Genomic DNA, 17,249 nt, shown 5'->3' with positions numbered 1-17,249 from the left:
ACCCGAAGGTCTACAAAGAACTAGTCACGCATCATCGGAGAGGCACCAATGGAAGTGGTGAACCCCTCCGTGATGGTGTCTAGATTGGATCTGGTGCTTCTGGACTCTGCGGTGGCTGGAATTGATTTTCGTCGACTCCCCTAGGGTTTCTGGAATATTGGGGTGTTTATATAGTAAGGAGGCGGTCCAGGGGGCAACCGAGGTGGGCACAACCCACTAGGGCGCGCCTGGGCCTCCTGGCGCGCCCTGGTGGGTTGTAGTCCCCTTGGAGCACCCCCAAGGTGCTTCTTCAGCCCATTGGTTGTCTTCTGGTCCAAAAAAATCTCCAAAAAGTTTCACTGTGTTTGGATCCCCTTTGGTATTGATTTCCTGCGATGTAAAAAACATGCAGAAAACCGCAACTGGCACTTGGCACTATGTTAATAAGTTAGTACCAAAAAATGATATAAACGACTATAAAATGATTATAAAACATCCAATATTAATAATATAACAGCATGGAACAATCAAAAATTAAACGTATCACCTCCCAACGTTGATGAATGGTTGGAATTTCAATCACGAAAGGCGGACTCACAAGAAGCTATACTATATGACAACGAAGAGTGGAAGTACTAAGTGAAAGAGCTAGGAGGAACCACAAACGATGGCTGCGAACATGGAGGTTGGGCTTTCAAGGTCTTGCTAACATGGTGTGATTGGTCTTGCGAGAGACCATTGTTTCTTCATCTCCCATGCTCACACTTGTATACCACCAGTTGCATTAGGAATGTGGACGTCAATCACCCCCTCACTGTGAGGGAGTCAGAGTTCTCAATCATGACGGTCAAGAAAACATGGGCTCACCGCTTTCACCCATACTTTGACCAATCACAATGGCCGGAGTACCATGGAGTTCAACTATGGCTGGACCCGGAGTTGAAGGTTGTTAAACGGGGTAGACGTAAGACAAAGCGTCTTAGAGGCGACTGCTACCTCTTGAGCATGCGTTTGTTTTCCCTTGAAGAGGAAAGGGTGATGCAGCAAAGTAGCATAAGTATTTACCTCTGTTTTTTAGAACCAAGGTATCAATCCAGTAGGAGACTACATGCAAATCGCCTAGTACCTACAGAAATAATCAAGAACCTTGCAACCAACGTAATAAAGGGGTTGTCAATCCCTTCACGACCACTTGCAAAAGTGAGATCTGATAAAGATAAAAAGAAAAATATTTTTGGTATTTTTGTTGTATAGATTGGAAAGTAAGATTACAAAATAAAATAAATAGTAAACTAGAATTATAGATCAGAAACTTATATGATGTAAAGTAGACCCAGGGGCCATAGGTCTCACTAGTGTCTTCTCTCAAGATAGCATATATTACGATCGGTGAACAAATTACTGCCGAGCAATTGATAGAAAAGCGCATAGTTATGAGAATATATAGGCATGATCATGAACATAGGCATCATGTCCGTGTCAAGTAGACCGAAACGATTCTGCATCTACTACTATTACTCCACACATCGACCGCTATCCAGCATGCATCTAGAGTATTAAGTTCATAAGAACAGAGTAACGCATTAGGCAAGATGACATGATGTAGAGGGATAAACTCAAGAAATATGATATAAACCCCATCCTTTTATCCTCGATGGTAACAATACAACACGTGCCTTGCTGCCCCTACTGTCACTGGGAAAGGACACCGCAAGATTGAACCCAAAGCTAAGCACTTCTCCCATTGCAAGAAAGATCAATCTAGTAGGCCAAACTAAACCGATAATTCGAAGAGACTTGCAAAGATATCAAATCATGCATATAAGAATTCAGAGAAGAATCAAATATTGTTCATAGATAATCTTGATCGTAAACCCACAATTCATCGGATCTCGGCAAACACACCGCAAAAAGCATTACGTCGAATAGTTCTCCAAGAACATCGAGGAGAACTTTGTATTGAGAACCAAAGAGACAGAGAAGAAGCCATCTAGCTAATAACTATGGACCCGAAGGTCTGTGGTAAACTACTCAGACATCATCGGAGACGCTATGGTGTTGATGTAGAAGCCCTCCGTGACCGAATCCCCCTCCGGCAGATCGTCGGAAAAGGTCCCCAGATGGGATCTCACGGGTACAGATGGTTGCGGTGGTGGAAAAGTGGTTTCATAGCTCCCCTAGATGTTTTCAGGGTATAAGAGTATATATAGGCGAAAGAAGTAGGTCGGTGGAGCTCCTTGGGGCCCATGAGGGTGGGAGGCGCGCCTACCCCCTGGGCACGCCGCCCTACCTCATGGACGCTTTGTTGCTTCCTTGACCTCCACTCCAAGTCTCCTGGATTGCGTTTGTTCCAAAAAAGATCCTCGCGAAGGTTTCATTCCATTTGGATTCCATTTGATATTCTTTTCTACGAAACACTGAAATAGGCAAAAAAACAACAATTTGCACTGGGCCTTCGGTTAATAGGTTAGTCCCAAAAATAATATAAAAGTGCATATTAAAGCCCATTAAACATCCAAAACAGATAATATAATAGCATAGAACAATCAAAATTTATAGATATGTTGGAGACGTATCAAGCATCCCCAAGCTTAATTCTTGCTCGTCCTCGAGTAGGTAAATGATAAAAATAGAATTTTTGATGTGGAATGCTACCTAACATAATTTTCAATGTAATTTTCTTTATTGTGGCATGAATATTCAGATCCAAAAGATTCAAGACAAAAGTTTAATATTGACATAAAAACAGTAATACTTCAAGCATACTAACCAAGCAATTATGTATTCTCAAAATAACATGGCCAAAGAAAGCTATCCCTACAAAATCATATAGTCTGGCTATGCTCTATCTTCATCACACAAAATATTTAAATCATGCACAACCCCGATGACAAGCCAAGCAATTGTTTCATACTTTTGATGTTCTCAAACTTTTTCAATCTTCACGCAATACATGAGTGTGAGCTATGGACATAGCACTATAGGTGGAACAGAATGGTGGTTGTGGAGAAGACAAAATGGAGAAGATAGTCTCATATCAACTAGGCGTATCAATGGGCTATGGAGATGCCCATCAATAGATATTAATGTGAGTGAGTAGGGATTGTCATGCAACGGATGCACTAGAGCTATAAATGTATGAAAGCTCAACAAAAGAAACTAAGTCGGTGTGCATCCAACTTGCTTGCTCACGAAGACCTAGGGCATTTTGAGGAATCCCATCATTGGAATATACAAGCCAAGTTCTATAATGAAAAATTCCCACTAGTATATGAGTACAACATAAGAGACTCTCTATCATGAAGATCATGGTGCTACTTTGAAGCACAAGTGTGGAAAAAGGATAGTAGCATTGCCCCTTCTCTCTTTTTCTCTCATTTTTTTATTTGGGCCTTTTCTTTTTTTGGCCTCTTTTTTTTCTTTGTTTATTTTTTCGTCCGGAGTCTCATCCCGACTTGTGGGGGAATCATAGTCTCCATCATCCTTTCATCACTGGGACAATGCTCTAATAATGATGATCATCTCACTTTTATTTACAACTCAAGAATTACAACTCGATACTTAGAACAAAATATGACTCTCCGGCGATGTACCGGGATGTGCAATGAATCAAGAGTGACATGTACGAAAAATTATGAACGGTGGCTTTTCCACAAATACAATGTCAACTACATGATCATGGAAAGCAATATGACAATGATGGAGCATGTCATAATAAATGAAATGGTGGAAAGTTTCATGGCAATATATCTCGGAATGGCTATGGAAATGCCATAATAGGTAGGTATGGTGGCTGTTTTGAGGAAGGTAAATGGTGGGTTTGTGGTACCGGCGAAAGTTGCGCGGTACTAGAGAGGCTAGAAATGGTGGAAGGGTGAGAGTGTGTATAATCCATGGACTCGACATTAGTCATAAAGAAGTCACATACTTATTGCAAAATTATATTAGTTATCGAAACGAAGTATTACGCACATGCTCCTAGGGGGATAGATTGGTAGGAAAAGACCATCGCTCGTCCCTGACCGCCACCCATAAGGAAGACAATCAAAAAATAAAGCATGCTCCGACTTCATCACATAACGGTTCACCATACATGCATGCTACGGGAATCACAAACTTTAACACAAGTATCTCTCAAATTCACAACTACTCAACTATCATGACTCTATTATCACCATCTTCATATCTCAAAACAATCATAAAGAACCAAACTTCTCATAGTATTCAATGCACTTTATCTGAAAGTTTTTATTATACCCATCTTGGATGCCTATCATATTAGGACTAATTTCATAACCAAAGCAAATTACCATGCTATTCTAAAGGACTCTCAAAATAATATAAGTGAAGCATGAGAGATCAATAATTTATATAAAATAAAACCACCATCATGCTCTAAAAAGGTATAAGTGAAGCACTAGAGCAAAATTTATCTAGCTGAAAAGATATAAGTGAAGCACATAGAGTATTCTAATAAATTCTGATTCATGTGTGTCTCTCCAAAAGGTGTGTACAGCCAGGATGATTGTGGTAAACTAAAAATCAAAGACTCAAATCATAAAAGACGCTCCAAGCAAAACACATATCATGTGGTGAATAAAAATATAGCCTCAAGTAAAGTTACCGATAGATGAAGACGAAGGAGGGGATGCCTTCCGGGGCATCCCCAAGCTTAGGGTTTTGGTTGTCCTTGAATTTTACTGTAGCGACCAGACCTCAAACGGTCCAATATCTATGCTCGAGTGTCATCCCTGGATCAGTAATGCTGACACCGCACAGTACTTGAAGGATTTATAACAGAGTAGCAATCACACACTTATTACATCGAATGTCTCAAAAGAGAACTTATTACAATAAAAAATATGGCTTAAGGCCATCTAATAACGATAACAGCGGAAGGCTTGGAAGATAAGTGAGTCCATCAACTCCAACGGCATCACTGAGTATAGAACCACGACCTAAAGACACCTCACTCGTCGTCTGAAAAGTCTGCAACATGAACGCTGCAGCCCGAAACGGGTCAGCACATGGAATATGCTGGCAAAGTAACACATAGAGAGTAATGGAAGAATAAAGCTATACTACATGCATATTTGGCTGGTGGAAAGCTCTATGGTTACAGTTTTTGCATAAAGCCAATTTTTCCCTACTGCAAAGGAATAAATTTTATTTAACTATCATGGTAGTTGTTAAACATTGAGAGTGTAGTCACCGTCTCAATCCCAATTAAGTATCATCATTAAAAACACAACAAAATAAATTAAAGTAACATGATGAGATTCACATGATAATCCAAGTACTAGATATTCAAATTGTCCATAACCAGGGACACGGCTAACCATGATTAGTTTATACACTATGCAGAGGTTTGCGCACTTTTCCCCACAAGACTCGATCTCCTCCGTTCAGATTCTCGCACTACATGGTGTTTGAGAAACGGATGACCAAGACATAGTGTTTCAGAAGCGCTTGCACCTTACGAATGGGTAGACCGTACCAACCTACATCCCCTACATCTGCTAGTCTACCACTGTAAGAGTTCGCACGACTTAGTCAACTATGCTAGAGCCCATAGTAGCTTGTGGCTGCACACAGAAGTTTCTAGTATGAAATAATCTCATGGTCCCTTTGAGCCTGGGTGGCGGTCCAAAAGAAAACAGGCAATCGCTGGAATACCCAGGTTCCTCAATCCACCCAGATGTGTGTTTAAGTTGCCACCTTAGATAAACCATTAATTTTTAACAATCTCACACCTGTCATGGATACACTCACCCAATCCACGTCTACTAGCATAACATGGCATAATAAGCAAACGTAGAAGTAACTCCCAAAGGTTTGAATAATAAAACAGGTGATAGGTACTACCTCATCTACTTCCCAAACCCACAATTTAATTAGATCATAATCATGCAATGTGTGAGGATTGATCTAATGCGATAAAAACTGGGTAGTAGGAGGTATGATCAAAGTGTTACTTGCCTTGCTGATGATCCACAAAACCTAGCAATTCGAAGTAGCAAGCGGCGCACTCCGGGTACTCTATCGCAAACAAACAAGCATACAATAAGCACTCATCTAATGCACAGGTAAAACTCAAATAAGAGATCTAACCAGATAGTTTAACTTAAGAACTTCGGTTGGCAAAAAGAATCAAATCGAACGAAGCAACGAAAAACAAACGACAAAAGAAACAAGCTTCGTTTACTATTCTAGATCCAGGTCAAATTTTACAGAGGAAAAACTTGTTTGAGTTGGTCAAACGGAAAGAGGGTTTCAAGATGAAACTCCAGGCGTTTGAAGCGCCTGATTCCGATAAACGAGCGAAAAGTTATACTAAAAAGAAAATCGGATCAAAAATCGCGATCAGAAATAAGCGCGGAAAAACCGAGAAAAAGGAAAACGACGAACAGATTAACGAACGAACGTTCGTTATCTGGATCTAAACGATGAACGCGTTCGTTAAAACGAACGAACGAGCGAACGCTCTCTAAATAAATTAAACCAAAAAAACCGATCTATCTAAAAAACGAATCTAAAAAAACCGACGAAAAACCGACGGAAAACCGAACTGTTTTTCTAAAAAAAACGGCGGCGGCAGGGTCAACCTCGGCGTGCGGGGCGGCGGCGGCGGCGCGGGGCGGCGTGGGGCGCAGCACGGGCTAGGGTTCCTGGTGGCGGCGGCTTAGGCTGAGGCGGCCCGAGGCGGCGCTATTTAAAGGGGCCCGGCCAGAGGAGTCCTGGCCGATCCCGGCCCGAAGTCGGTTCACATTTTTTTTAAATAATTACGTGCAGAAAAACAAACAAAAGAAATACTAAACGGACTCCAAAAATCCCGAAATAAATTTTCCCCGGCTTCTAAAATCAAGGCGCACAGGATGAACATTTATTTGGGGCCTAAATACAATTTTGAAAAACACGCATTTTTTCTAAATTCAAATAAAATAGCAAATAAATCCAAAATAAAATCTTATTTGATTTTATTATTAAATCCTCAATATTTCTTTATTTTGGGAAAGTCATTTTATTACCTCTCTCATTTTTTTATGATAGAAATAATTGAAGATAAAATAAATAAAATCAAATGATCCTATTTTCAAAATTTGAGAAAACTCAAATATGAAAATAACGAAATCCCCAACTCTCTTCGAGGGTCCTTGAGTTGCGTGAAATTTCTGGATCTAATGTAATAAAATATGATATGCAATGATGATCTAATGTATAACATTCCAAATTGAAAATTTGGGATGTTACATTTACCTTGGGGTGCGTTGGGCATCCCCAAGCTTAGGCTCTTGCCACTCCTTGTTCCAAAATCCATAAAATCTTTACCCAAAAATTTGAAAACTTCACAACACAAAACTCAACAGAAAATCTCATGAGCTCCGTCAGCATAAGAAAACAAACCACCACTTTAAGGTACTGTAATGAACTCATTATTTATTTATATTGGTGTTAAACCTACTATATTCCAACTTCTCTATGGTTCATACCCCCCGATACTAGCCATAGATTCATCCAAATAAGCAAACAACACACGGAAAACATAATCTGTCAAAAACAGAACAGTCTATAGCAATCTGTAGGTTTTGAATACTTCTGTAACTACAAAAATCCTGATAAATTAGGACGTCCTAAATAATTTGTATATTGATCTACTGTAGTTGGAATTGGTATTTTATCGCTCTATGGTAAAAAATGAAAATTATTGTCGTGAGCGCATACTTTCTGTTTTTTTCCAGCAAGATCAAATAACAATCACCCAAGAAGATCCTAAAGGCTTTACTTGGCACAAACACTAATTAAAAATAGAAAACACAATCATAACAGAGGATAGATGAATTATTTATTACTAAACAGGAACAAAAAGCAAGGAACAAAAATAAAATTGGGTTGCCTCCAAACAAGCGCTATTGTTTAACGCCCCTAGCTAGGCATAAGAACAAGAATAGATCTAGGTATTGTCATCTTTGGTATGCAATCCATAAGTATCTCTCATAATTGATTCATAAGGCAATTTAATTTTCTTTCTAGGAAAGTGTCCCATGCCTTTCCTTAACGGAAATTGGAATCTAATATTTCCATCTTTCATGTCAATAATTGCACCAATCGTTCTAAGGAAAGGTCTACCAAGAATAATAAGACATGTAGGATTGCAATCTATATCAAGAACAATGAAATCTACGGGCACATAATTCCTATTTGCAACAATAAGAACAACATTAATCCTTCCCATAGGTTTCTTAATGGTGGAATCTGCAAGATGCAAATTTAAAGAACAATCATCAAATTCACTGAAACCTAACACATCACACAAAGTTTTTGGAATAGTGGAAACACTAGCACCCAAATCACACAAAACATAGCATTCATGGTTTTTAATCTTAATTTTAATAGTTGGTTTCCACTCATCATAAAGTTTTCTAGGGATAGAGACTTCTAATTCAAGCTTTTCTTCATAGGACTGTATTAAAGCATCAATGATATGTTTGGTAAAAGCTTTGTTTTGATCATAAGCATGAAGAGAATTTAACATGGATTGCAACAAGGAAATACAATCTATTAAATAGCAATTATCATAATTAAATTCCTTGAAATCCAAAATAGTGGGTTCATTGCTATGTAAAGTTTTGACTTCTTCAATCCCACTTTTACCAATTTTTGCATCAAGATCTAAAAACTCTGAATCATTGGGACGCCTTCTAACTAAAGTTGACTCATCTCTAGTCCCATCTTTATCAAGATTCTTATTGGAAAACAAAGATTTAATAGGAGACACATCAATCACTTTTAGATCTTCATCATTATTATCATGAAAACTAGAAGAACACGCTTTCACAAAGCAATCTTTTTTAGCACGCATCCTAGCGGTTCTTTCTTTGCACTCATCAATGGAAATTCTCATGGATTTGAGAGACTCATTGATGTCATGTTTAGGTGGAATAGATCTAAGTTTCAAAGAATCAGCATCAAGAGAAATTCTATCCACGTTCCTCGCCAACTCATCAATCTTAAGCAATTTTTCTTCAAGCAAATCACTGAAATTCTTTTGTGAATTCATAAATTCTTTAACACTAGTCTAGAAATCAGAGGGCATATTATTCAAATTTCCATAAGAATTATTGTATGAATTTCCATAATTATTAGAGGAATTACTAGGGAACGGCCTAGAATTAACATTTCCTCTATACGCGTTGTTACTAAAATTATTCCTACCAACAAAATTCACATCCATAGATTCATTATTATTCTCAATCAAAGTGGAAAAAGGCATATCATTAGGATCGGAAGAAACACTTTTACTAGCAAACAATTGCATAAGTTCATCCATCTTTCCACTCAAAACATTAATCTCTTCAATAGCATGAATTTTTTTACTAGTGGATCTTCCGGTGTGCCATTGAGAATAATTGACCATAATATTATTTAGGAGTTTAGTAGCTTCTCCTAAAGTGATTTCCATAAAAGTGCCTCCCGTGGCTGAATCTAAAAGATTTCTAGAATCAAAATTCAATCCAACATAAAAATATTGTATAATCATCCATAAATTCAAACCATGTGTAGGGCAATTACGTATCATTAATTTCATCCTCTCCCAAGCTTGTGCAACATGCTCATGCTCAAGTTGCTTAAAATTCATAATATTGTTTCTAAGAGAGATGATCTTAGCGGGAGGAAAATACTTAGAGATAAAAGCATCTTTGCACTTATTCCATGAATCACTACTATTTTTATGCAAAGAAGAGAACCAAGTTTTAGCATGATCTCTAAGCGAAAATGGAAATAGCTTCAATTTAACAATATTATTATCCATTTCTTTCTTCTTTTGCATATCACACAAATCAACGAAGTTGTTTAGATGTAGCGGCATCTTCACTAGGAAGGACAGAAAATTGATCTTTCATAACAAGATTCAACAAAGCAGTATTGATTTCACAAGATTCAGCATCGGTAGTAGGAGCAATTAGAGTGCTAATAAAATCATTATTGTTGGTATTGGAAAAGTCACACAATTTAGTATTATCTTGAGCCATCGCGACAAACAATCAATCCAACACACGAGCAAACAAGAGGCAAGCGAAAAGAAGCGAAGGGAAAAGGGCAAATAAAACGGCAAAGGTGAAGTGGGGGAGAGGAAAACGAGAGGCAAATGGCAAATAATGTAATGCGATGGATAAGAGTTTGTGATGTGTACTTGGTATGTCTTGACTTGGCGTAGATCTCCCCGGCAACAGCGCCAGAAATGGCTAGTTGACGGGAGATCAAATCTTGACTTGACTTGGTGCAAATCTCCCCGGCAATGGCGCCAGAAATCCTTCTTGCTACCTCTTGAGCATGCGTTGGTTTTCCCTAGAAGAGGAAAGAGTGATGCAGCAAAGTAGCATAAGTATTTCCCTCAGTTTAGAACCAAGGTATCAATCCAGTAGGAGACTACACGCAAATCGCCTAGTACCGGCACAAACAATCAAGAACCTTGTAATCAACGCGATAAAGGGGTTGTCAATCCCTTCACGGCCACTTGCAAAAGCGAGACCTGATAAAGATAATAAGATAAATATTTTTGGTATTTTTTTATAGATTGGAAAGTAAAGATTGAAAAATAAAATAAATAGTAAATTAGAATTATAGATCGGAAACTTATATGATGTAAAGTAGACCCGGGGGCCATAGGTTTCACTAGTGGCTTCTCTCAAGATAGCATATATTACGGTGGGTGAACAAATTACAACTGAGAAATTGATAGAAAAGCACATAGTTATGAGAATATCTAGGCATGATCATGAACATAGGCATCACGTCCACGTCAAGTAGACCGAAACGATTCTGCATCTACTACTATTACTCCACACATCGACCGCTATCCAACATGCATCAGGAGTATTAAGTTCATAAGAACAGAGTAACGCATTAGGCAAGATGACATGATGTAGAGGGATAAACTCAAGCAATATGATATAAACCCCATCTTTTTATCCTCGATGGCAATAATACAATACTTGCCTTGTTGCCCCTACTACCACTGGGAAAGGACACCGCAAGATTGAACCCAAAGCTAAGCACTTCTCCCATTGCAAGAAAGATCAATCTAGTAGGCCAAACTAAACCGATAATTCGAAGAGACTTGCAAAGATATCAAATCATGCATATAAGATTCAGAGAAGAATCAAATATTGTTCATAGATAATCTTGATCATAAACCCACAATTCATTGGATCTCGGCAAACACACCGCAAAAAGTATTACATCGAATAGATCTCCAAGAACATCGAGGAGAACTTTGTATTGAGAACCAAAGAGAGAGAAGAAGCCATCTAGCTAATAACTATGGACCTGAAGGTCTGTGGTAAACTACGCACACATCATCGAAGAGGCTATGGTGTTGATGTAGAAGCCCTCCATGATCGAATCCCCCTCCGGCAGATCACCGGAAAAGGTCCCCAGATGGGATCTCACGGGTACAAAAGGTTGCGGTGGTGGAAAAGTGGTTTTGTGGCTCCCCTGGATGTTTTCAGGGTATAAGAGTATATATAGGCGAAAGAAGTAGGTCGGTGGAGCTCCATGGGGCCCACGAGGGTGGCGGGCGCGCCGCCCTACCTCATGGCCGCCTCGTTGCTTCCTTGACCTCCACTCCAAGTCTCTTGGATTGTGTTTGTTCCAAAAAAGATCCTCGCGAAGGTTTCATTCCGTTTGGATTCCGTTTGATATTCCTTTTCTGCGAAACACTGAAATAGGAAAAAAACAGCAATTTGCACTAGGCCTTCAGTTAATAGGTTAGTCCCAAAAATAATATAAAAGTGCATATTAAAGCCCATTAAACATCCAAAATAGATAATATAATATCATGGAACAATCAAAAATTATAGATACATTGGAGACGTATCAGCGACATGGACGGATGGGGCCATGGTGGTCGCCGCGAACTGGGGAACGAGCAATTACAAGAGCCTCGTGAGAGCTCCCATTGTGGGGAATGCAAAGGTCATGGCCACAATAAAAGAAAATGTATGAAACCAAGAAAAAGGTCCAGGAGAAATGATGCAGGCACAAGCCAACAAGGATCTACACAAGGTAGCCAACCAAGTGGTAGCCAACAAGTGCCAAGCCAACCAAGTGGTAGCCAACAAGTGCTAAGCCAACCAAGTGGTAGCCAAAGAGGATCTAGGCAACACAGAGGGAGGCAACTAGGACTTACAAGAGGCCGTGGTGGTGGTCTAGGACGTGGTGGTGGTAGAGCTCGTGGTGGTGCACTACAAAAAAATACACTTCCGTGATGATACGTGTTTGTCACAGTAGGTCGCATTTTTTGTCATGCATGTACATCCATGACGATTTTATGACAGAATCAAGATAGTCATACCTGTGTTGTCGTAGAAGTGCTCCATGACATTACCAAAATTATCATCACGGAAGTGTCCACTTCCATGCCGATAAATCACGCGTCACAGAAGTGCTTTCGTCAAGGGTGATTGACACGTGGCATCCATCGTAACTGAACGTCGTTAAGCTATCGGGTCCGGTTTTGGATCCGATAACCCGCTAATAGCCCCGACCAATGGGGATTTTCCACGTGTAAAATCATCATTGGCTGGAGGAAACACGTGTCGGCTCACCGTTGGGACAGATGTCATCCACTCATTGGACCGAAGGCGCCTATGATACGTCGACACGTGGCACGGCCAAACAGAGGCCCATTCCTGTGAAAAGGCCGGCCCGTTTGACTTGGTCAAAAGGTGGCGGGCCGGCCCACGGAAAGCCTGTTAACGGCCTGTTCGCATATAGCCCATTTACAGCCCGCTAACCCAGGGCCCGTTACGACCTATCCGAATTAGGCCCAGTAGCGTCATCTGGGCCGTCCAATATGATTCCAGCCCATTTTAAGTTCCGGCCCATGTATGGCCCATGACGTCTTTCGGCCCATATGAGGCCCTTTGTAACTCTTGGCCCATTAACGACCCGTGGTGAAACTGGCCCGTAATGAACAGTGTATCACTTTATACCCATTAACGGCCCATTAATCCATTGGGCCATTTGCAGCCCATGTTATCTTTCGGCCTTCTCAGGGCCCATTTATTCTTGGGCTCATTTCCAGTATTCAGTTACTTATGGCCCATTACTGCCATTTTCTGCTTGTGGGCCAAATTCAGCCTGTGGTTACAGTCGGCCCGTTTGTGGCCCGTTAATACGTTGGGCCGTTTTCATAGCATCATCAAATATGGCCTATTAACGACGGCCCGTTATGGTCGGCCCATGAATGGACGACTCCAACTCTAGCCCGTTTACGGCCATAATGCGGTCTGTTTTTGGCCCATGTTTGGCCAATCGATCATATGGCCCGTATAAGGCCCATTGATGATACGGCCCGTAGAAGGCCCATTGTTTCTACGGACCGTAGAAGGCCCATTGTTTCTACGGCCCGTAGGAGGCCCAGTGTCACTATAGTAAATATGCAGCCCATGGCGTGTTAAAGGCGGGAAACTACTATAGGTTTAGACCTGCTCATGGCCCAAGATGATTATAGGCCCATATGAGTAACGGGCCGGCCTGAAGACCGACAACACTGAGATCCATTGAACCTTCCGGCCTAAATTACAGCATACCGACCAAAGAATAAACCTAGACTATACAATAAAGAAATTATGGCATATTACATCCACTCGGAATCAAATTTCGCTACCGGTGATAATAAAGCGCAACATGACCGCGGATTACATACACTAGGCATCAAAGGTCGCCACCAGTGCATATAAACGCGCCGACAAAAGAATATACAAAACTGAGAGCACTTCAGAAGGCACTAGACCTGGCAAGCTCGGGCCCCGCAAGCAGCCGAACAAGCTGATGAGACCTCAGTTGTGTCAACGATAGATGCTTCATCCCTAGCTGTATGGCACCATAGTGCGCAAGGCAGTCCCCTGACATCTTCATTACATCTTTGACTTCAAGTCGGAGCTGAGCTGAAGCAAGCCTTTCCGCTTTAAGTTGAGACTGAAGAAGTCGAACTGATTGAGGCAGCGACTGCACAGAGGTTGTCTCACACCTGCTGGTGAGTAGCTTCAACTCACTGTCTTCATCAAGACAGGACCTTGGGGTCATCTCGCTGTCCTCAAGATGGTTTGGCTCACTATCTTTCCTAAAGTTCTGCCTGGCATAAGAGATACGACTCTGAAAGAGAAACAAGGAGACACGTAACAGGTTTCACAATTATATAAGCAAATAAATGGATCTGTTCTGCATAAGGAACATGTTTTTACAACTACAATTTAAAACTGGTAGTTGTTGCAAACATCCAATCAGATGTAAACAGCAGTGGAGGAAATGATGCCTATCCAAATCTATACTAGAACAAAGTTTGAAGGCTTGAGAAGGATGAACTTACATTACATGTTAACACGGGCTGGACAAAGCCCTTCTCCATGTTGATGGAAAGATAATTCAATAAATTCCCCAAAGAAAATTCTTTATAAGCGTTGCCATTATTCTACATTTTGCAAAGAGTAAATATAGATCAAATAATATTGGAAGAAATAGAGGATAATGAAGCTCAGGTGCAGACTGATGATACATAATCAAATAGCAATTAATTAAGTACAGCGTTACAAGGCAAAAGGTACTGACAAGAGGAATGCAGACATCAACGTGTGCAGTGGCATTGGCTTTATTCAACATTTTGGTAAGAGTAAATGTAGATATGATAATTTGGAGAAAGTGGAGGGCAGGGCAGATAAGATGCAGAGTAATGCTAGACAATCAACTATCTCGCGATGCATGTACAGTAATACCACCACCGTCCGTTATTACTTGTCGCTCAAATGGATGTATCTAGCACTATTAAGTTCTAAATACATCCAATTGATCAACAATTAATTCGATACAGAGGGAGTACATGACAACAGGTACTTACATGAGCAATCCAAAACTTCATAACCATTGTGTTAATTCTACATTTATCTAAGAGTAAATATAGATCTTATAATTTCAAGCAAAGGGAGGATAAAGAAGCGAACATTTACAGTGATGCTACATAATCAAACAGCAATGAGTGTAAGTATGCTGACAAAGGGCAAGAGGTACTGACAAGAGCAATGCAGAGCCCAGTATTGTCGTGAGATCCTATGATCCTTTGAGCAAGGAGATTCATCTGAAATTAGTTTTCATACAAGAGAGAAGGTAAGGCACATGCAGAAATTTAGGAGTTCAAATTTTGAATTGATATCATAGACAGTACCTGACGCTGGGCTCTCAGCAGTTCTAATAGGGGTTTGGCCACTGGAGTAGGGGTAAAGTCTGGTACAGTTGGGCCTGTGTTTTCTGTGGCTGCTGATCTATCTGATTTAACAGGTATCACTACCTTTTCCAAATACCTAGTTTGTACTCCTTGAGGATCTGCACTCACCCTCTTCCTTTTGGACATCTATTACGAAAGAACAACATTTGACTGGAAAAACATAGTATGACGACACATGGAATAGGTACAGAAAATGGATAGGTATGGCATATACTCATATATGATGCTTAAACTAAGCAGATGGTGTAACAAAGTAGAAGTAATGCAAGAGGTCAGATGCAAAATATGTGCGACCAATACAACCTTGCCAAGTTAGAGCATGCACCTTGATGGGTGAATAAGATAGGCCATCCTCCACCATGCCAAGTTTGTTAGCCAGTGGATTGTTCCGCAATATTCCTCTCGTGCGCCCATTCTCATATTCATTTTGATAATGTTCAATACCTGACATGCATGAAAACATAAAAACAAGTGAGATTATCTTTGTAATGCAGAAGTGATTCTAATCCAATACTTCCTCCCTGTAAACCCCTTTGTGCTATCTCTGCAATTCTTCTAAGAGGTGCCATGCATGCTGTAATTTGGTGTGTGCATTAATATAATGTGGCCTACTACTCAAAATATGAGAGCTCCAGAAGTGATGATACTTCGCAGATGACAGCTTCAACATATAGTAAAGAAGAACAAGTCGACCTGACCTGACAGATTCAAAATATACTAAGGGAGAATAACTCGACCTGACCAGTCGACCGCAAGAGAAGAGGATCATCTTAAAGAAGAGCAGAAGAGCAAGCAGATTGAAGATATTACAAGTCTTTCTATACAATGTCGGTTGGCCACCCATGATGAACCAGAGCGCACAGAGAAATACTATTCCTTCCGGTCTCTCCATATGTGGCTCACATGCATTTCGAAACTAAAGTAGGAACATTTAGCTGACCAATTAAACATCTCTCAGTTTTACTAATATCAGCATAATATCATATTTGAATTTGTACAACTAAGCTTGTTTAGCTCGATGGGTGGAGCAGTGCTATTACGACACGAACCACGTAGGCTGATCGTGGTCATCATAAAATGGGGAAACCGTAAGCATGATGAGTATAGTGTTGACCGTGGCAGTGGGATGGCAGATCTGAAGCTGCAAACCACGCAAAGGGTAGTTAGCAACCGATGTTTGCTTTGAAATAACAACTAAGATTTGGTATGGACAAGAAAGTACAGTCAACAAGTGACAAAGAAATGCAATTCTGCTGTCTCTCTATATGTCGCGACATGCATTTGGAAACTCAAGTGGGACCTTTAACTAACCAATTAAATGTGTCTGTTAACTAATATCAGTATCATATCACAATCATATTTGAACAACTAAGCTTTGGAATTTTGAGTGTTGTGTTGTTTAGCTTGAAGGGTGGAGTAATGCTAGTACGACAGAAAGCACCTACACAGATCATAGTAGAGTAGATAAAAGGGGAAAACCCTAAGCATCAAGAGTAAAATCAGGAAAGTGGAACTAGCTGGACCAGTGGGTGGCGCACATGCTTTTCGAAACGAATATAGGAACATTAGGTGACCAATTAAACATTCTCTTGTTTAGTAATATGAGCATCATATCAGATTGTATTTCAACACGTAAGCTTTGGAATTATGAGTGGCATGTTGTTTCGCTTGATGGGTTGAGGTCTTGAGGAGCAGTGCTAGCACAACATGAAGCGGTGAAGCACCTATGATGATGGTAGTGAATATTAAGGGGGGAAACCATAAGCTTTACGAGTATAGTGACCATGACATGGCAGAACTGAAGGTGCAAACCAGACAAAGCTACTTTGCAACCAATGTTTGCATTCAACTAGCCACTATGATTTGGTACAGACAAGAAAAGTACAGTAAACAATTTAAGATCTATTTTCTGGGTGAGATCAATAACTTAAGCACATATGGAAGAGTACCACCTCTCTTGCGATGTCGTGTAGGCCCCTGGTGATAC

This window comes from Triticum aestivum, chromosome 1A (genome assembly GCF_018294505.1).
Source record: "Triticum aestivum cultivar Chinese Spring chromosome 1A, IWGSC CS RefSeq v2.1, whole genome shotgun sequence".
Classification (NCBI taxonomy): domain Eukaryota; kingdom Viridiplantae; phylum Streptophyta; class Magnoliopsida; order Poales; family Poaceae; genus Triticum; species Triticum aestivum.
The sequence above is the reverse complement of the archived record's forward strand: the minus strand, read 5'-3'. Positions refer to the sequence as shown.